Below are 23,413 nucleotides of genomic sequence, written 5' to 3'. Positions count from 1 at the left end.
GACAGAAGAGCACCTTCAGCAACCGGCTAATACTTCTGAGGTGTAAGAAGGAAAAATATAGGAAATCGTTTGTGCCAACTGCCATGGGAATGTACAACAATAACACTAGGGTTAAACCACCAAGGTGAATGTCTACTTATTTCTCTACATTTCAGTTCACTCGTTGTGTATGTCCTATTCTAATGAATAATGTATAATGTTCTTCTGTCAACTCCACTGTCATGTCAACTATGTAATTCCTTTATGATTTTTATGATTTGAGTCGTGCTGCTGTGATACCATAATTTCCCACGGGATCAATAAAGTGTATCGTATCGTATCGTACAGTATGTACAAGAATATAACTATTATAATACTGCCCCTATGTACAAGAATATAACTACTATAATACTGCTCCTATGTACAAGAATATAATTACTATAATACTGCTCCTATGTACAAGAATATAACTACTATAATACTGCTCCTATGTACAAGAATATAACTACTATAATACTGCCCCTATGCACAAGAATATAACTACTATAATACTGCTCCTATGTACAAGAATATAATTACTATAATACTACCACTATGTACAAGAATATGACTACTATAATACTGCCCTGTATGTGCAAGAATATAACTACTATAATACTGCCCCTATGCACAAGAATATAACTACTATAATACTGCTCCTATGTACAAGAATATAATTACTATAATACTGCTCCTATGTACAAGAATATAACTACTATAATACTGCTCCTATGTACAAGAATATAACTACTATAATACTGCCCCTATGCACAAGAATATAACTACTATAATACTGCTCCTATGTACAAGAATATAATTACTATAATACTACCACTATGTACAATAATATGACTACTATAATACTGCCCTGTATGTGCAAGAATATAACTACTATAATACTGCCCCTATGCACAAGAATATAACCGCTATAATACTGCCCCTATGTGCAAGAATATAACTACTATAATACTGCCCCTATGTACAAGAATATAACTACTATAATACTGCTCCTATGTACAAGAATATAACTACGATACTGTCTCTATGTACAAGAAAGAATATAACTTCTATAATACTGCCCGTGTACAAGAATATAACTAATAATAATAATCTTTATTTATATAGCGCCAACATATTCCACAGCGCTTTACAGCTTTACAGTTTAACAGTATCAAACACAACAGACATAAGTAACAACGTTAACAATACAATAATTAAAGCGAAATAAAACGGCCCTGCTCGTGAGAGCTTACAATCTACAATGAAGAGGGGGAGATACAAAGCCCAGGTGTGTATTTACAATGATGTATTTACAATGATGGTCCAGCCATCTTCAGGGGGTGGGGGATAGATGGGGATAGTGAATGGGCTACACACACAAACATAAAATGAGTATGATTAGTGACCGTGGTAGGCTGCTCTAAACAAATGTGTTTTGAGCGAGCGCCTAAAACTATGCAAATTGTGGATGGTCCTAATTTCTTGGGATAGAGCATTCCAGAGGATTGGCGCAGCATGGGAGAAGTCTTGTAGTTGGTACACAGCCCCACCGCTGTCTCTTGGAAAAACTCCACTTCTCACCAATCACACATTAACAGTTCTCATCCCCAGGTCACACACATAGACAGCAGATTTTGTTTTGGACAAAAGGTTTTTTTTAATCTGCCACAACGACAAGGTAGACTCTTTTGGCTGGGCCCTACCCTACTCTAACTTATTAAACATTTGTTAAAATATACAATACAATTTAGGTATATTTTTATTTATTTTTCAATTTTTCAAATGACCACATACAAGGGACAAATACCACAACACCATGACCAGACACCATATTATCACCACATAGTGACCTATAATACTATCTACAAGGAACAAATAGAGGCACACAATGTACAGACCACATATTACCACCTCAGTGATCAATAATAGCATATACAAGGAACAAATACCACCATGACCAGACCACATATTTCCACCACATAGTGACCAAATAATAGCACATACAAGGAACAAATACAGCCACACCAGGACTAGACAACATATTACCACCACATTGTGACTGAATAGTACAATACTGATCATTAATAAAAAAAAAAATTTGTATTTACAATGATGGTCCAGCCATCTTCAGGGAGTGGGGGATAGATGGAAGTAGTGAATGGGCTACACACAAACAAAATAACTGATTAGAGAACATGATAGGCCGCTCTGAACAAATGTGTTTTGAGGGAGCGCTTATAACTATGCAAATTGTTGATGGTCCTAATTTCTTGGGGTAGAGCATTCCAGAGGATTGGCGCAGCACGGGAGAAGTCTTAGAGTCAGGAGTGGGAGGTACGGATTAGCGCAGAAGTTAGTCGAAAGTCATTTGCAGAGCGCAGCGGTCGGTTAGGCCTATAGACAAATGAGGGAGGAGATGTAAGGGGGTGCCACACTGTGGAGAGCTTTGTGGGTGAGAACAAGTGCTTTGAATTGTATCCTGTAATGAATGGGCAGCCAGTGTAATGACTCGCGAAGAGCGGACGCGTCCGAGAAACGATTAGCCAGATGGACAACCCTGGCTGCTGCATTAAGGATGGACTGGAGAGGGGAAAGTCGAGTGAGGGGGAGGCCAATTAATGGAGCGTTGCAGTAGTCCAGGCGGGAGAGGATCAGGGCGACAGTGAGGGTTTTTGCTGTTTCCATGGTGAGAAAGATGGGGATTCTATAGATGTTCTTTAGGTGTAAGCGGCACGAGCGGGCAAGAGATTGTATATGGGAGGTGAAGGAGAGATCGGAGTCAAACATAACACCCAGACAGCGCGCCTGCTGCCGGGGTGTTATTATGGTGCCACCCACGTAGAGGGAAATGTCAGCTATAGGGAGGTTAGTAGATGGGGGGAGCAGAAGAAGTTCAGTTTTGGAGAGGTTGAGTTTCAGATAGAGAGCAGACATGATGTTGGAGACTGCAGACAGACAGTCAGTGGCGTTCTGTAGTACAGCGGGGGTAAGGTCAGGGGATGACGTGTATAGTTGTGTGTCATCAGCATAAAGATGATACTGAAAGCCAAATCTGCTGATGGTCTGTCCAATTGGGGCCGTATAGAGGGAGAAGAGAAGGGGGCCAAGGACTGAGCCCTGAGGAACCCTGACAGTGAGAGGAAGAGGAGCTGAAGTGGAGCCAGAGAACAGAACATTGAAGGAGCGGTCAGAAAGATAGGAGGAGAACCAGGAGAGAGCAGTGTCCTTAATGCCTAGTGACTGGAGCCTAGAGAGTAGGAGAGGGTGGTCAACAGTGTCGAAAGCTGCAGAAAGGTCGCAAAGAATGAGCAGAGAGTGGTCACCGTTACGTTTTGCTATCAGAAGGTCATTGGTCACTTTGATGGTGCAGTTTCAGTCGAATGTAGGGGGCGAAAACCGGACTGTGAAGGGTCTAGGAGGGAGTGAGTGGAGAGGTAACGGGTAAGACGGGAGTAGATCAGGCGCTCCAAGAGTTTAGAGATGAAGGGGAGATTGGAGACTGGTCTGTAGTTGTTTGTGCAGGATGGGTCGAGGGTGGGTTTCTTTAGTAATGGAGTAATGATAGAGTGTTTGAAGGAGGAGGGGAAAATGCCAGAGGAGAGGGAGAGATTAAAGATTGTAGTTAGGTGAGTTGTGACGGCTGGAGAGAGAGACTGGAGGAGATGTGAGGGAATGGGGTCAGTAGAGCATGTAGTCGGACGAGAAGAAGAGAGGAGCCTGGAGACTTCTTCTGTGATGGTATCGAATGTGGAGAGTGAGCCAGGGGAGATGCAGGGAGGGATGGGAGTCACTGAACTTGGTGATTGGGAGCGGATTTCCTGACGGATATTGTCTATTTTCTCTATAAAGTGGGAGGCCAGGTCATCAGCACAGATGTCTGTGATAGGGGCTTGTGCTTTTGGCCTGAGGAGGGAGTGAAAGGTGTCAAAAAGTTTCTTGGGGTTGTTGGCTAGTGAGGAGATCAGGGTGGTGAAGTAGGTCTGTTTGGCGAGGTGAAGGGCAGAGTTATAGGTCCTTAACATAAATTTGAAGTGTATGACTACTATAATACAGCCCCCTATGTACAAGAATATCACTGCTATATAGACCATACTTATAAAATTAAAGTACTTGGTAAACAAATTGGAAAATTCATGTGTGCCCACCTGCCATGACAAGTTGTAGCTTTATTGATGAGAACTCTTATCAGATTTACCTTTCTCCTGCGTCAGCAAATCTGATGAGTAGGCAGGATTCAGTTCTGATTAAATACATACTTTACAATGTTTTAATATATATATTTGTTTTTATTATTTTTTTCACACACTTATATATGTATTTGAATGTATGTTAGCTATATATATCTCAATACTAGAAACTTATTTGTAGCATGAAGGCTAATGACACTTGCGCCCACACACATCTGTCTAGACAAGTAGTTGAGTTTCTCCGGCTTTTTGGAAGGTGTTTCGTGGTTATTACAGGTGACACGGCTGTTCTATTACACTGAGCTGAGGTCTGTTATAATGATTTAAGATCAAAGCCGCTCAGCCCCATCCGCCCCATCTGTATCCGCATCAGGAAGGTTCTGTGGGATGAAAGGGATTTCTGAACGCTGTCATTACGGAGGAGATAATTCCTATGGAGGTGTACGACTCTTGAATCATAAAGCGTCAGCGTGTCAGGGCGCTCACAAGTAAAACGTCTTTCCTGTGCATCAGCGTCCCGCCATTTATAGGGGCGGCGGTGGGACAGACTGATGGGAAAAGATAATTTGATAATGGGTCAGTCAAACATATTTGTTCTCCTCCTGATGCATCATCCACCGTGGCTGGAGGGTTAGATGACTTGGTACCTAAGGCTTGTGACCACCATAAATAATGGAATTCTACTGTGTTTAGTTTAGGTTCTGTGCACTACATGGCGCCATACCATGGGGCACCATTCAATGTAAGGCTAATATTTGCCTGACGAATGTGCCTGCTTGAGCTGGTACATTAACTCGACATGTTGTATACACTGTATACTTTTCCATCATTGTCTATTTACCTATGGTGACAGATTTATTTTAAGTCGGAGGTAAAGAGTAAAAAGCCCCGGGGTTGAGGGGGAGTGAAGATCAGGAAAATGCAAGTCACGAGAGGATACGAGACAACACATTGCTGGGACACGCTCAGGTCACATGTATGCTGTGCCCTGGGGCGAATTTCTCAACAGACTGTGTAACATCAGAAATGGGTGAATTGCTGGTGTTCAGAGCCGAATAATCCAGTAAAAAGTCGCCGGTATGCTCGCCTGGGCTTTATAAGAAACACCTAAATAAAAGCAAAAAAAAAAAGGTTCATATAAAGGCCGGAACTGAAAGGGAAGCAAAATGTATACATTAATTGCATTAAAAAGAAAACAAAATGTTTTGGGAAATTATACAATTTTACAACTATGAATTTCAATGAATGATGTACTATTTATTTATTAATTACTATTATGGAAAGTTTCACATAAAATTGTTGATTGGCTGCTAATTAAAACAGTGTTATTTCCACAACAGAAATACATACCGGTAAAAAATATATTTTTTTACAAAGTACAGTATCATCATGACTATTGTTAATCTACAGTACAAGCCAAACATAAAGTTTCCCTCTTGTACCTTTGTGTCTTTTTTCATCTCCTTTTGTTCTTCCATTCATCCCATTTCACAGAGCTTAATGGGTGGTCTTATTCTTACTCTGCTAAAACTATATTTCCCAGCAGCACCCTGCTTCTCCTCAGTGCTGCAGAGCCCTCACTCTGCCCCTTATGAACTTTCTGATAGAGCTAAATAAAACTCAAAATGGTCAATTTTTATTTATATGGACGAGGTGACCATTGATAGTTTTTGGGTTTAGTAACTGTGACCCACAATTTGACATGTATTCATTACTATTTACAAATTCTGCATCTTGCTGGTGGTTTAAGGGGATCTTCAGAGCATGATCATGTTCATAACTGAATACAAAGCAGAGCTGAGTATAGAATAGCTGAGTTTTGCTAAATCGTGGCTGTGAGGATGCTGTCAGAGTGTCTGGTGGGTGTCTCGTTAAACAGGGTCTTAGGTGCATCTGTTTTTCATGAATTAGAATGGGTAGTTAGATGCAAATGCAGCTGGTATCAATAAGATCTTCATCATAGCATAGCTGAGCTGTGCTACAAATCGGCTACTGGATGTTTTATTAGACACAGTCATTAGTTGAATGTAAACATGCTCAACCAGCAGTAGTAGAACTATTGAAGGGTCTACCCAACGGCAATGGAGGGTACAGAGAGGCCTAAGGAGATCATTATTTGGGGGTGAAAAAAAAAATTTGTTGAGATTTAAAAATAATGGTTGTACTGACACCCGATTAATTTATGTATGTACAGAAAACTGAGACCACATTATGGAAATAACTCTTTAAGGGCTTTGGCATCACTTCCATATTGGATTCATGCAGATCTGAAGTCATATGATGGTTGTGCCTATAGGAACAGTGTGCACCGCAATGCAGTTAGGACATGGAGTCATGCAAAGTTTGCATTTCACTGCAACAACCATGCAAAACTTCGTCATTTTATTTTGCAGTGCAGCCAAAAGTACCGAAGCTGCAATTGCTAATGTAATATACTCCGTATACTCACATTAAACAAATGCATATAGCATAGAACAGGATTTATCCAACTTTTTCTACTGGGACCGCAAAGAGACCAATGTAGTGTCTAAGCCTCATCAGACAAACTGATATGATTTCTAACCCTGACTTTCTGTAGGGAAGTCATGTTAAAATTAAAATATCTCAACAAAAAAAAAAATTGCCTTTTGACCAATGTGAAGCATTAAAATAAGTGCAAATTAGACAATTATATCACTAAGTTAAAGATTGCTGAGGCAAAACTAGGAGAAGCCTCCCCAGCTTTGTCTCACCTATACCTACTTGGTGCCGAAACTTGTGAACCCAGCTTCACAGCTGTATGAATGTGCACATGGCACTTTTCATGAAAACACATTAATGCCATTTTTTTTTTTTCAGAAAATTAGTTAACATATTACTATATTGATATGGAAGAATTTAGAGGAAACCCACCCCCATGATACATAAGAAAAACTCCAAAAGTTATTTCAGATGTTGTCTTTATCATACCTAAATCCAATACCTTGGTACTGCAAGGCAATATGGATGGATAACTTTTATTTAAACAACTTGTTTATTTTACAAACAAGAACGTAAAGATAAATGCAGTAAATCAATTTTAAGTTTCAGAGGTACCGCCATGGGTACAACTTTATCCCAAACTTTGAAAATTTAGATTTATTATTTTCTTAATTATTTATATATTTAGCTGAAAACAAAATATTAGTTTTTATATTGAGCCCACTTAAAATATTTTGGTTGCAGATTTTAACAGTTAAAAGTCACAGCATGAGGTATAGCGAAAGGCAGCCCTGTATCTAAATCTATAATGACTTTCATGTATGTGTCACCTGGCTTGGAAATGAGAAAGGAAAGGACAAAGTCTGACTTGTGAAATTGATTATTTAACACCATAAAACAAACATTGGCAGAATCGAGCAACAGCGATAAGGGACTTGATGTTTCATCCAGCTGTTTGTTCTACAAAGGCATAGCCTCTGAGTCCTCCGCCAAAAATCTTCATTTAATCTTTAATTACTGCAATTATTTTCTAGCCTTTGTAACTGAATTGCTGTACAGGGATATATACATTACACCTGATCCTCTATATCAAAAGCATAGTGGTGACCTTCAGTTGAAAGCACTTCCACAGGAGAACTAAAAGTTTGTCCTAGCAGTAGGGATCACCTGCTATTTCTTGTCCCACCTGCTTATCTGGAAGTTGCTAAAAACAGCAATGCTTTGACATATGTCTTGTAAAAAAAAATGCAACAAACAATACTTTTATAACGTAAATTACATGTAGACCTAATAAATCCAGTTGTCATAATACAGCTTGACGAACTGGTAGTAGTATGAGTAACCAGATCTGACCATTCTGAAGGGGGGCCTGATCTGTTTGTTTGGGGCCCCATATCTATATACAGTATGCCTTTAGGACTACATGATGCAGGGAAATTCAGGTTTACTTTATGTACTGTATGACTGCCAGGTGAGATTATGTGTTAGATTATAAAGGGTTGGGCATCTTTCTAGTATAAAAGGTATTACAAACACAGAATAATGGAGAGGATGTTAACCTATTGTGAAACCCAAGTCTTATCATAAAAGTGATTTCCTAGTTTTAAAGTGTGCATGAAATTGTCCCCTTTATAATTTAATACACCGAGAGGACACTTCCTGGAAAATACACAAGCAATCCCTTTCTGACAGTAGCATAGCTACCTGGGGTGAGGACAGGGGTTGCGGTGACCCTGGGCCTTATGCTCAGGGGGGCCTACCTGGACTCTGGCCTTGATTAGGTTAATATATGATTTTTTTATTCTAATTAAAGCTTGTGGGACATCATAAACAATGGGGGACCCTCAAACAGTGTGGGGGGCCTCACACATCATAGAGACTACTGTTGGAGCCCTTATAAAGTGTGGAGCCCAATATACTGCTGGGGTGTTAATATGGGGACCATTTTAAAGTGTAGGAGCTAAATTAGGGACCATTATACAGTTTTGGGGCTAGTATGGGCCCCATTATACAGTATAGGAACTAATAAGGGGGCTGTTACAGAACCCCACCCCACCAAAAATATGTTGTGCAGTTATATGTATGTATAATAGGTTCCAGGTGAGATTCATGTCCCTAATGCGTCAGCACACAAGCTGCGCCCCTGGGCAGAGAAGACAAGATATTCCCCTTCTGTCCTCCCCCCACCTTTGAAATTCCCACAGTAAATATCGGCAGGCTCCGCCCACCTGCGGCTATGGTAATGTATGTCTGGCCTGCCACTTTTCAATTGGCCTGCCCTCTGTATCTGTGTGATATATTCTGTGTCCTGTCAGTAAAGTTTTGTCATACTGGAAATATGTGGAGACGCAGTGATTTTTTATATGCACCCATGTAATCAAGGAATTCCAGCCAGCATCCTTCATTCCGACTCCAGCCAAAGCAGAGTGGACCTCCTGAAACACGGGGTGGTACTGAAAGAGGTACTCCAGCACGGCAGACCCCGTTACAGGGGCCATAACATAGTATTAGAGCTAATAACAAAAGGAGAAACATAGGAGTTTTATGGTAGAAAAACTTATGACAAATCTTTATTAATACAATCACACGTTTATTGACAAACAATTTAAAAAAAAAAATCTATATGATGGTAAAGGACACCAATGAGCAACATACAGCACCATATAAATATGAACGTCCAACAAAAAGGACCAAAAATATATAAGGTAAATAACCCTATCCAATAGTGTGTCCAAACATATCCCCACAAGACCTCTAGGCGGAGGACAACACAAGTTCTGTCCCAATGGTTAATGCATGATAATGTCCACTGTTCATAATAGCTCCGTCTCACATGCCACCATATAGGTACAAAGTTATAACATAGATATTAGACAGAAAGAATAAGGGTTAACCTTACCGGTGCCGTAATGCGCAACTGGGCGCACCCCGCAGTATTAGAGCTAATGTGGGGCCTATTATATAGTTTGGGGCCAATCTGGGGCCTATTATACAGTATAGGAGCTAATGTGGGGCCCATTATACAGTATAGGGGCTAATGTGGGGCCATTATACAGTATAGGAGCTAATGTGGACCCATTATACAGTATAGTAGCTAATGTGGGGCCATTATACAGTATAGAAGCTAATATAGGGCCCATTATACAGTATAGGAGCTAATGTGGGGTCCATTATACAGTATAGGAGCTAATGTGGGCCCATTATGCAGTATAAGAGCTAATGTGGGGCCCATTATACAGTATAGGAGCTAATGTGAGGCCATTATACAGTATAGGAGCTAATGTGGGGGCATTATACAGTATAGAAGCTAATGTGGGGCCTATTATACAGTATAGGAGCTAATGTGGGGCCCATTATACAGTATGGGAGCTAATGTGGGGCCCATTATACAGTATGGGAGCTAATGTGAGACCATTATACAGTATGGGAGCTAATGTGGGCCCATTATACAGCATAAAAACTGTGGGGCCCATTATACAGTATAGGAGCTAATGTCGGGTCCATTATACAGTATAGGAGCTAAAGTGGGCCCATTATGCAGTATAAGAGCTAATGTGGGGCCCATTATACAATATAGGAGCTATTGTGGTGCCATTATACAGTATGGGAGCTAATGTGAGGCCCTTATACAGTATAGAGGTAATGTGGGGCCTATTATACAGCATAGGAGCTAACGTGGGGCCCACTATACAGTATAGGAGCTAATGTGATGCCATTATAGAGTATAGGAGCTAATTTGGGGCCCATTTTACAGTATAGGAGCTAATGTGGGGCCATTATACAGTATAGGAGCTAATGTGGGGGCATTATACAGTATAGACTGTGAGCCCTCGCGGGCAGGGTCCTCTCTCCTCCTTTACTTGTGTGTGCCTTGTTTTACTCATGTCTATTGTACTTGTCTATATTTGCCCCATTCACATGTAAAGCGCCATGGAATAAATGGCGCTATAAAAATGAATAATAATAATAATAGAAGCTAATGTGGGGCCTATTATACAGTATAGGAGCTAATGTGGGGCCCATTATACAGTATGGGAGCTAATGTGGGGCCCATTATACAGTATGGGAGCTAATGTGAGGCTATTATACAGTATGGGAGCTAATGTGGGCCCATTATACAGTATGGGAGCTAATGTGGGGCCCATTATACAGTATGGGAGCTAATGTGGGCCCATTATACAGTATAGAAGCTAATATGAGGCCATTATACAGTATAGGAGCTAATGTGGGGCCCATTATTCAGTATTGGAGCTAATGTGAGGCCATTATAGAGTATAGGAGCTAATGTGGGGCCCATTTTACAGTATAGGAGCTAATGTGGGGCCATTATAAAGTATAGGAGCTAATGTGAAGCCATTATATAGTATAGAAGCTAATGTGGGGCCTATTATACAGTATAGGAGCTAATGTGGGGCCCATTATACAGTATGGGAGCTAATGTGAGGCCCATTATACAGTATGGGAGCTAATGTGAGGCCATTATACAGTATGGGAGCTAATGTGAGGCCATTATTCAGTATAGAAGCTAATGTGGGGCCCATTATACAGTATATGAGCTAATGTGGGGCCCATTTTACAGTATAGGAGCTAATGTGGGGCTATTATACAGTATAGGAGCTAATGTGGGGCCATTATACAGTATAGAAGCTAATATGGAGCCTATTATTGTCAGGTTAACACCGCCGCGGCCCCTGCTGTCCGCTGTTACTTACAGTTCCACGGCATCCCGGCGCGCTCCTGTTCTTCCTCCAGCGCCGTCTCCTCTGATCGCTCCCTCGGCCCCTGCTTCCTGTCGGGCGCGCGCGCACTAGCGTCTCCTGCGCACGCGCACTCTACCCTTTTCTCTGGATGCTCTTTCCCCTGCTCTCTGTGGTCCTGGAGGACCGTGACCCGGAAGGTACGCTGCCACTCTATATTTAAGGCCGCCTCTTCCTTTTGGCTGTGCCTGTCTGTCATTTGTTTTTCTTGCAAATGCCTCTGGCTCTCTCGCTTCCTAGCGTACTCTGCGTTCTCTCTGCCGCTTGTCTCTTGTCTCTGATTTTTCGTTTCTGTGTATAATCATAGTCTGTCTCCGTGCTTCCTTTGCAGCTCCAGTGCTCCTGTGCCTCCGTTTCCCCGGTGTTCCTGATCCTCTGCCTAGTCCTTCCGTCCTCGTCTCCTGCGCTTCCGTGGTCTCGTGTCCTCATACTGTCTTCCGGTTTGTCTTACATTTTCTGTCTGTCTTGTCTGATTCCCGTTAACCGTTCCTCTCCTCCATCCTCGTTATCTTTTCCGTTCCCTCTACTTTGGTACCGGCTGCCGTACAGTAGTCTCCCCTGGGCCTGCTCCTAACGCCCCCTGTATAGGGAGCGGTCCACCTGGTCTACTCGTCCTGGGGAGGTTCGCTGTTTCGGTCCAGTGGGTCCACTTATCTCGCTTTCCTGATCCCTAAGCGTAACAATTATACAGTATAGGAGCTAATGTGGGGCCCATTATACAGTATAGGAGCTAATGTGGGGCCCATTGTACAGTATGGGAGCTAATGTGGGGCCCATTATACAGTATGGGAGCTAATGTGAGGCCATTATGCAGTATGGGAGCTAATGTGGGAACATTATACAGTATGGGAGCTAATGTGGGACCATTATACAGTATAGAAGCTAATATGAGGCCATTATACAGTATAGGAGCTAATATGAGGCCATTATACAGTATAGGAGCTAATGTGGGGCCCATTATACAGCATAAGAGCTAATGTGGGGCCCATTATACAGTATAGGAGCTAATGTGGGGCTATTATACAGTATAGGAGCTAATGTGGGGCCCATTTTACAGTATAGGAGCTTATGTGGGGCCCATCATACAGTATAAGAGCTAATGTGAGGCCATCATAGAGTATAGGAGCTAATGTGGGGCCTATTATACAGTATAGGAGCTCATGTGAAGCCATTATAGAATATAGGAGCTAATGTGAGGCCATTATACAGTATAGGAGCTAATGTGGGGCCCATTATACAGTATAGGAGCTAATGTGGGGCCATTATACAGTATAGAAGCTAATGTGGGGCCCACTATACAGTATAGGAGCTAATGTGGGGCCATTATACAGTATAGGAGCTAATGTGGGGCCCATTATACAGTATAGAAGCTAATGTGAGGCCATTATACAGTATAGGAGCTAATGTGGGGTCATTATACAGTATAGAAGCTAATGTGGGGCCTATTATACAGTATAGGAGCTAATGTGAAGCCATTATAGAATATAGGAGCTAATGTGAGGCCATTATACAGTATAGGAGCTCATGTGAAGCCATTATAGAATATAGGAGCTAATGTGAGGCCATTATACAGTATAGGAGCTAATGTGGGGCCCATTATACAGTATAGGAGCTAATGTGGGGCCATTATACAGTATAGAAGCTAATGTGGGGCCCACTATACAGTATAGGAGCTAATGTGGGGCCATTATACAGTATAGGAGCTAATGTGGGGCCCATTATACAGTATAGAAGCTAATGTGAGGCCATTATACAGTATAGAAGCTAATGTGGGGCCTATTATATAGTATAGGAGCTAATGTGGGGCTCATTATACAGTATAGGAGCTTATGTGGGGCCCATGATACAGTATAGGAGGTAATGTGAGGCCATTATAGAGTATAGGAGCTAATGTGGGGCCTATTATGCAGTATATGAGCTAATGTGGGCCCATTATACAGTATTGGGGCTAATGTGGGCCCATTATACAGTATAGGAGTTAATGTGAGGCCATTATACAGTATAGGAGCTAATGTGGGGCCCATTATACAGTATAGGAGCTAATGTGGGGCCCATTATACAGTATAGGAGCTAATGTGGGGCCCATTATACAGTATAGGAGCTAATGTGTGGCCATTATACAGTATAGGAGCTAATGTGGGGCCATTATACAGTATAGGAGCTAATGTGGGGCCATTATACAGTATAGAGGCTGATGTGGGCCCATTATACAGTATAGGAGCTAATTTGGAGCCCAATATACAATATAGGAGTCCAAAATTGAATAGTTTGAGCTCATTGTGCTTAATGGTTCTCACTGGGGTTCTGTTTGAATCCAGTTTTTCGGGGATACAATGTAAGCCCCTATTAAAATGGGCTGAATTGTATCTAGTATTTTATAATGGGTGGCTGTCCCTCATTTAGGGGCACAACAGCCCTCACAGTTTAAGGAGCCCTGAATGTGCTACTGCTATAGTGGACCTGTAGTTGGGATTATTGGGTGGGTACAGTGACTCACTGTCCTTAGGGCATTGTGTCTGCCACTGGTTTGGGGTTTCTGTGGTTTCCATAATTTTGGGGCACTGTAGCTGTCATTATTATGTTTTTAGGTTGATGTCAGTGTCACTGTGATATTTCCAAGGAAACAGCTACAAACATTGGTAATAACACATTTCATATAGGCGTGTATGGTAAATGAATCATCTGCTCCCAGATCAAAGGTAATGAGTCCCGACCATCTTTTCCCGTGACCCGGCTTCCTGCCACCGCTGTGAATCATTGTCTTATCAGTTAGTGCCAGTTAGCAATAACCCAATCACAAGACACACTGATAGCTGACACTTCATAGTCAATCATTGACCGATCCATCTATTTCTGCAAGGATTAGTCCGGATGTGATGTTATCAAGGAGGGGAAAGTTCACAGAAAGAGTCATTCCAGCTTCTAACTTTTCAGCCTTTCGTTCTTGAAATTTTTACTTTTTAGCCTCATCAGTTATAATATGAAGACATTGTGGTAGAGAAGTCAAGATCAAGAGTTCATAATAGTTGTCTCCCCCAGAATGAAAAAGGGTATCCCTCATCTTGAGGGCATATCGGTAGGATGGGCCATCAATTTATGGCCAGATGGAGTCTGACCACTGGGACCACCATAGATCCTGAGTGTGAAGGGGCTGCCAGACTCATCTCTTAGCTGGCCATACACCTTAGACTTATGTTGGCTGAACCTGCCGATATCAATGAGTTTGGCTGATGTTCTTATGTGTATGATGGTTGGGAGTGAGGTCAATCTGATTTCGGACTGTTGATCACAATGTCTTCCCTGAGTTAGGCCACCAACCGACGTATTAGTTGACAAATTTCTCATAGAGAACGTGAGCGCTCGGCCATATGAGCGCGCTTGCGTTTTAGGACAGTTGGCTGGTTGGCTGTCGGATGAATGATCGTTCTGCCAAATGCCATCTAGTAGCCATCTAATGTGTATGGCCAGCTTTAGAGTGGTCACAAAGAGCGTCTCTTGTCTGGAGGACCCGGCATGTCCACACATTACTCAGCCAACTCATTCTTTTCAGAGGCTTTGTGTAATACTTTATTTCTCCTGTGGAGGCACCGCAGAGGAATCGCTGCTGGATAACCCCACAGATTACAATCGATTGCTAGGACTCCCAACACCAGGAAGAAAAGGAATAGAAGAAAAGCTCAAGCCCCAATATACCTAGAAAGTACCGATCACCTGGGGTATTCCGCCAGAATGCATCAATGTGCACCATTTCCTCATCACCAGTAATGGAGATGGTATCTGGTGATAATGAGAAAATTCCAAGATCGAGAAAAAAAAAATCAAAATAGAGATAAGACACATTCTTCCAGTATGTATAGGGGTTGTCGGCTTTTTTACTGTTACTTTACCAATGGTCTGATTGCACTCTATAAATATTAGAAAGAACATACTCACCTACCCACCTTCCTCCGCTCTCCCGTACCTTGGTTTTCTCTCCTGGTCTGCATGTGACTTCTGCGGCAAATGGCCCCAGACGTGACTTGTTGATTGACATAGATGGAGGATGATGAGAGCTAGAGGTTAGGAGATCGGAAGGCGGACATATGCTTTTTACTACTATTACTAGAGCACACTTGTGCCCTTGGTACAGTAAAAAAAAGGGTGAGTGCCCCCTTTAATTCACAGAGGATTGTATAGACTAAGAACAGCCAGGGATGTTATTATTGGGGGTTTAGAGGTAAAATAAAATGACCCTGGATCCTGGTATCCGAGGAGGTCAAAAGATGTCTCTGCTCCATAAAATACCAGACGAAAAAAATGGCTCATGGCAGAAGGAAGCCTTGGTACAGATTTTATATTGGGATCAAACTATGGTTCTGGATACATTTGTAGCAAACCCTCAGCTGTGAAAAGTGTCAGGCTATATAGGGGGTTCCCATTCCATGAAAACCTACGTTGACCCAGTGGAAGCTGATGATTTGTTATAATCGATCAGTGTCGGCTTCGTGAGTGAAGCACAGCAGCAGCTCAGATCTACCCCTACGCTCCACCGACAGTGATGCAATCTCTGAGCCCCCCCAAAGAAAAAAGTGTAGCATTTGGAAACCCAAATATAAATCCTAAAGTTCGTTCTGGGAAACAATCAGAAAAATGTCTATAACTTTATAACAGTCGTAGCCACTGAATAAACAAATATGTACGGTAACCTTACAGTCTTACATACAGTGACCTATGAGCGATTCTATTCATTGGTGGCAAACAGAGATCCTACAACAGGCTTAAAAAAAAGACTCGAAAGGTCGCCATGTTAATGGTTACCCACTTTACCCAGGAAAAAGGAAGCACATAAATCAGCAATACATACTAATCCTGTCCTGGAATTCAGTTTGAAGTGATTTTATTGCTGCACATATGACAAATAATAGTTTACTGTCATTTCACATTACTGCACAAATATTTAGTAACCTCATGGTTAAAATGCTAAAGTTTAACCTGCAATCAAATCAGTAACTTGGTCTCAGATAAATCCTATTTTATTATAATAACCTATGTAATCAAAGTGGTTATATACTCCTACATAGGGGGCAGTATTATAGTAGTTATATTCTTGTACATAGGGGCAGTATTATAGTAGTTATATTCTTGTACATAGGGGCAGTATTATAGTAGTTATATTCTTGTACATAGGGGGAAGTATTATAGTAGTTATATTCTTGTACATAGGGGGCAGTATTATAGTAGTTATATTCTTGTACATAGGGGCAGTATTATAGTAGTTATATTCTTCTACATAGGGGTAGTATTATAGTAGTTATATTCTTCTACATAGGGGGCAGTATTATAGTAGTTATATTCTTCTACATAGGGGTAGTATTATAGTAGTTATATTCTTCTACATAGGGGGCAGTATTATAGTAGTTATATTCTTCTACATATGGGGCAGTATTATAGTAGTTATATTCTTGTACATAGGGGCAGTATTATAGTAGTTATATTCTTGTACATAGGGGCAGTATTATAGTAGTTATATTCTTCTACATAGGGGTAGTATTATAGTAGTTATATTCTTCTACATAGGGGGCAGTATTATAGTAGTTATATTCTTGTACATAGGGGCAGTATTATAGTAGTTGTATTCTTGTACATAGGGGCAGTATTATAGTAGTTATATTCTTGTACACTGGGAGCAGTATTATAGTAGCTATATTCTTCTACATAGGGGGCAGTATTATAGTAGTTATATTCTTCTACATAGGGAAGTATTATAGTAGTTATATTCTTGTACATAAGAGCAGTATTATAGTAGTTATATTATTGTACATAGGGGCAGTATTATAGTAGTTATATTCTTCTACATAGGGGGTAGTATTATAGTAGTTATATTCTTCTACATAGGGAAGTATTATAGTAGTTATATTCTTGTACATAGGGGGCAGTATTATAGTAGTTATATTCTTGTACATAGGGGGCAGTATTATAGTAGTTATATTCTTCTACATAGGGGTAGTATTATAGTAGTTATATTCTTCTACATAGGAGCAGTATTATAGTAGTTATATTCTTCTACATAGGGGTAGTATTATAGTAATATTCTTCTACATCGGGGGCAGTATTATAGTAGTTATATTCTTCTACATAGGGTGCAGTATTATAGTAGTTATATTATTGTACATAGGGGCAGTATTATAGCAGTTATATTCTTGTACATAGGGGCAGTATTATAGTAGTTATATTCTTCTACATAGGGGTAGTATTATAGTAGTTATATTCTTCTACATAGGGGGCAGTATTATAGTAGTTATATTCTTCTACATAGGGGGCAGTATTATAGTAGTTATATTCTTCTACATAGGGGGCAGTATTATAGTAGTTATATTCTTGTACATAGGGGCAGTATTATAGTAGTTATATTCTTGTACATAGGGGCAATATTATAGTAGTTATATTCTTGTACACAGGGAGCAGTATTATAGTAGCTATATTCTTCTACATAGGGGGCAGTATTATAGTAGTTATATTCTTCTACATAGGGAAGTATTATAGTAGTTATATTCTTGTACATAGGAGCAGTATTATAGTAGTTATATTATTGTACATAGGGGCAGTATTATAGTAGTTATATTCTTCTACATAGGGGGTAGTATTATAGTAGTTATATTCTTCTACATAGGGAAGTATTATAGTAGTTATATTCTTGTACATAGGGGGCAGTATTATAGTAGTTATATTCTTGTACATAGGGGGCAGTATTATAGTAGTTATATTCTTCTACATAGCGGTAGTATTATAGTAGTTATATTCTTCTACATAGGAGCAGTACTATAGTAGTTATATTCTTCTACATAGGGGTAGTATTATAGTAGTTATATTCTTCTACATAGGGGGCAGTATTATAGTAGTTATATTCTTCTACATAGGGGGCAGTATTATAGTAGTTATATTCTTCTACATAGGGGGCAGTATTATAGTAGTTATATTCTTGTACATAGGGGCAGTATTATAGTAGTTATATTCTTGTACATAGGGGCAATATTATAGTAGTTATATTCTTGTACACAGGGAGCAGTATTATAGTAGCTATATTCTTCTACATAGGGGGCAGTATTATAGTAGTTATATTCTTCTACATAGGGAAGTATTATAGTAGTTATATTCTTGTACATAGGAGCAGTATTATAGTAGTTATATTATTGTACATAGGGGCAGTATTATAGTAGTTATATTCTTCTACATAGGGGGTAGTATTATAGTAGTTATATTCTTCTACATAGGGAAGTATTATAGTAGTTATATTCTTGTACATAGGGGGCAGTATTATAGTAGTTATATTCTTGTACATAGGGGGCAGTATTATAGTAGTTATATTCTTCTACATAGCGGTAGTATTATAGTAGTTATATTCTTCTACATAGGAGCAGTACTATAGTAGTTATATTCTTCTACATAGGGGTAGTATTATAGTAGTTATATTCTTCTACATAGGGGGCAGTATTATAGTAGTTATATTCTTCTACATAGGGGGCAGTATTATAGTAGTTATATTCTTGTACATAGGGGCAGTATTATAGTAGTTATATTCTTCTACATAGGAGGTAGTATTATAGTAGTTATATTCTTCTACATAGGGAAGTATTATAGTAGTTATATTCTTGTACATAGGGGGCAGTATTATAGTAGTTATATTCTTGTACATAGGGGGCAGTATTATAGTAGTTATATTCTTCTACATAGGGGGCAGTATTATAGTAGTTATATTCTTGTACATAGGGGGCAGTATTATAGTAGTTATATTCTTGTACATAGGGGGCAGTATTATAGTAGTTATATTCTTCTACATAGGGGTAGTATTATAGTAGTTATATTCTTCTACATAGGAGCAGTATTATAGTAGTTATATTCTTCTACATAGGGGTAGTATTATAGTAGTTATATTCTTCTACATAGGGGGCAGTATTATAGTAGTTATATTCTTCTACATAGGGGGCAGTATTATAGTAGTTATATTCTTGTACATAGGGCCAGTATTATAGTAGTTATATTCTTGTACATAGGGGCAGTATTATAGTAGTTATTTTCTTCTACATAGGGGTAGTATTATAGTAGTTATATTCTTCTACATAGGGGGCAGTATTATAGTAGTTATATTCTTGTACATAGGGGCAGTATTATAGTAGTTATATTCTTGTACATAGGGGCAGTATTATAGTTATATTCTTCTACATAGGGGGCAGTATTATAGTAGGTATATTCTTGTACATAGGGGCAGTATTATAGTAGTTATATTCTTGTACATAGGGGCAGTATTATAGTAGTTATATTCTTGTACACAGGGAGCAGTATTATAGTAGTTATATTCTTCTACATAGGGGGCAGTATTATAGTATTTATATTCTTCTACATAGGGAAGTATTATAGTAGTTATATTCTTGTACATAGGAGCAGTATTATAGTAGTTATATTATTATATTATAGTAGTTATATTCTTCTACATAGGGGTAGTATTATAGTAGTTATATTCTTCTACATAGGGGGCAGTATTATAGTAGTTATATTCTTCTACATAGGGGGCAGTATTATAGTAGTTATATTCTTGTACATAGGGGCAGTATTATAGTAGTTATATTCTTGTACATAGGGGCATTATTATAGTAGTTATATTCTTCTACATAGGGGTAGTATTATAGTAGTTATATTTTTCTACATAGGGGGCAGTATTATAGTAGTTATATTCTTCTACATAGGGGGCAGTATTATAGTAGTTATATTCTTGTACATAGGGAAGTATTATAGTAGTTATATTCTTGTACATAGGGGCAGTATTATAGTAGTTATATTATTGTACATAGGGGCAGTATTATAGTAGTTATATTCTTCTACATAGGGGGTAGTATTATGTAGTTATATTCTTCTACATAGGGCAGTATTATAGTAGTTATATTCTTGTACATAGGGGGCAGTACTATAGTAGTTATATTCTTCTACATAGGGGTAGTATTATAGTAGTTATATTCTTCTACATAGGAGCAGTATTATAGTAGTTATATTCTCCTACATAGGGGTAGTATTATAGTGGTTATATTCTTCTACATAGGGGGCAGTATTATAGTAGTTATATTCTTCTACATAGGGGGCAGTATTATAGTAGTTATATTCTTTTACATAGGGGAGTATTATAGTAGTTATATTCTTGTACATAGGGAAGTATTATAGTAGTTATATTCTTGTACATAGGAGTAGTATTATAGTAGTTATATTATTGTACATAGGGGCAGTATTATAGTAGTTATATTCTTCTACATAGGGGGTAGTATTATAGTAGTTATATTCTTCTACATAGGGAAGTATTATAGTAGTTATATTATTGTACATAGGGGCAGTATTATAGTAGTTATATTATTGTACATAGGGGCAGTATTATAGTAGTTATATTCTTTTACATAGGGGAGTATTATAGTAGTTATATTCTTGTACATAGCGGCAGTATTATAGTAGTTATATTCTTGTACATAGGAGCAGTATTATAGTAGTTATATTCTTCTACATAGGGGGGCAGTATTATAGTAGTTATATTCTTGTACATGTGGGCAGTATTATAGTAGTTATATTCTTGTACATAGGAGCAGTATTATAGTAATTATATGCTTGTACATAGGAGCAGTATTATAGTAGTTATATTCTTGTACATACGAGGCAGTATTATAGTAGTTATATTCTTGTACATAGAGGCAGTATTATAGTAGTTATATTCTTGTACATAGAGGCAGTATTATAGTAGTTATATTCTTGTACATAGAGGCAGTAATATAGTAGTTATATTCTTGTACATAGGGGCAGTAATGTAGTAGTTATGATATGTTCTTGTGTACAGTTAGTAGTGTTCTATTACTCGGTTTCTCATTGTTTGAAGCCTCAGCATACAGCTATAAGTTGTTTAGAATTCCCAAATAAAAATTGCATTTTCTAAACCCCCCACTTTTTTTAAATAGATGAGAACGATCCCTTTATCAGCAGATCACACAGACGACACCACTACATATAAAGGTATAATGCACTCTTGCTTTCATCCTCTGGATGTAATGTCGTCATTATGACAACCTGTCTCCCTTAAACTATCTCAGTCAGCCCAGGAATGGCGAGTTCGGAAATATCACAGTCCTCGCACATAAACACCTTCCTGTGTCACTCACAACACCTACTTTAAATGCCACCATTCCTCCCAGATCAGACAGAATAATATGTGATTACAAAGAAATGGATTTTGATACAAAATACCCCCCAAAAAATTAATTAATTGCTCCACTGGACAAAGATATTAATATTTCTAACTAATTTACTTTTATGACACAGTTTTTGCGCTGGTGGAGATCATTACCAGGTTTTGGCCACATCACCCACTTGTCCATACCGACACCAAGATTTCGGTCACTGATGGCCGTAGCGGCCAGTTACATGTCCGAAGATATGCCAGTACTAGAGTAATTGAGCCATTTGACTATGTCTTCCAATGATGGCGGCAACCATCACTTTAACATGGACAATATGTTACAAATGTGGCCATCGATTGGTGCCAAATGATCACAGTATAGACATATCATCCATGTGAACGGCACATGGATGCTGTGGACAATATATGGTGCTGCGTCCCTGTGGTCATGGTGTCGGCATGTCATTAATTTGGTAATTGATCGGCTGCTGGTGTCATTACAGGTAACGCGCCTCTGATATGTCAGGGATTGGCTAGCGGGCTTTCAAGGCGCTGGACAACATGGAGCTCCAACGACAAAGGGAAAGCTCAAACGTACTCGAAAATCAGTGGTGTGTAAAAGAAAAAGAAATCACTGTAAATATTAACTTTCCGTTGTCAAATTCTGGGAAATTGAAGTGGACTTTAACTTACTTAAATTGTAAACTGCTGAAATGTTGTTTCCCCCCCCCCCCCCCCACAATAGCTTGCAATGTTTATTGAGAATTTCGGAATGTCTTTGCCAAACGTGAGACTTATTCTATCAGTTAACATTTTCATTCCAATAAAATAATTTTTTATCTCTTCTTTCTAATTAAAAAAACTCATTTTCAAATACTGTGTTCAGTTATGCGCACAAAATGTCTTTTAGATGTTTTTCCTGAGGCGCTTCCTTTGTCGTCCCATTAGTCATTTTTGCAGTAACTTTGTTACCGGTGTAATTTTTTTTTTTTACATGTAAAGTAGTGGCGGCTTTGCAGTGGAATTTGCCCTGAACACCGCTCAACTCACTTCCTTTAGATACTTCTATGCTTTTGAAGCCTGAAGCAGTTGAAATATTTTCCAAAAATGGAACATATGCGCAGCAAGTTGTTTTGACATTTCTGTGTATATGTTAATTTTTTAACATTTTTGTCTTGCTTTTTTTTTGGGTTGTTTCCAGGCAGAATCCACATGAAATAGAAGTAGTGTGAACCTACCCTAAGAGAGGAATCTCTTCTTTCTGAGCTACACCAAAGAGCCTGGAGCAAAGAGCAGCTACTAGGAAGGTTTTTCACCCTGGAGGACCAGACAGTCTGTCAATCCTAATGTGAGCTGTGTAATACTTAATTTCTCCTGTGGTGGAGCTGTAGAAGAATTGAACACATATGATTGAATTCCCATGGACCAAAACTGATCACTGGGGTCTCAGGATCAAGATACTTTGATCAGCTTATAATGTTAAAATTCTATGAAGTTTCTGACAGTCGTACAATGAAACAGAACAATCACAAGATTTCCATTATTTCCACCAACATTGGGCTCTAGTTCAAATAGCAGGTGATATTTTTTATGAAACTGAAATACATAGAGAGGGGAATTTGTAAACCTTAATTTAGCTTTTGTAATTTTACCCTGATCTTATTTCCCATAACATATAAGATGCAGTTGTTTTCCCTTAAATTCGTGATTGCACTGTGACAACATTTTATTACAGAAATCTGACCCTTCATGGTTTTCATGGTTCTTTTCAAACTGAAAAAAAAATGTCCTTCTGTTTAACTTGTGGT

At 39.2% G+C, this 23,413-nt stretch overlaps 1 long non-coding RNA gene across 1 annotated transcript in view; it reads left to right on the top strand.

Moving 5' to 3' along the window:
• LOC138648728 (uncharacterized) overlaps positions 1-22,252 on the top strand; it is a 38,174-nt gene extending 15,922 nt beyond the window's left edge. The window contains exons 2-3 of the long non-coding RNA XR_011315180.1: positions 21,388-21,442; positions 22,109-22,252. This is a non-coding gene — a long non-coding RNA (uncharacterized lncRNA). The remainder of the gene's footprint in view (positions 1-21,387; positions 21,443-22,108) is intronic.
• The last annotated feature ends 1,161 nt before the right edge of the window (positions 22,253-23,413 follow it).

Source organism: Ranitomeya imitator, chromosome 9, assembly GCF_032444005.1.
Source record: "Ranitomeya imitator isolate aRanImi1 chromosome 9, aRanImi1.pri, whole genome shotgun sequence".
Lineage (NCBI taxonomy): Eukaryota > Metazoa > Chordata > Amphibia > Anura > Dendrobatidae > Ranitomeya > Ranitomeya imitator.
The sequence above is the reverse complement of the archived record's forward strand: the minus strand, read 5'-3'. Positions and strand labels throughout refer to the sequence as shown.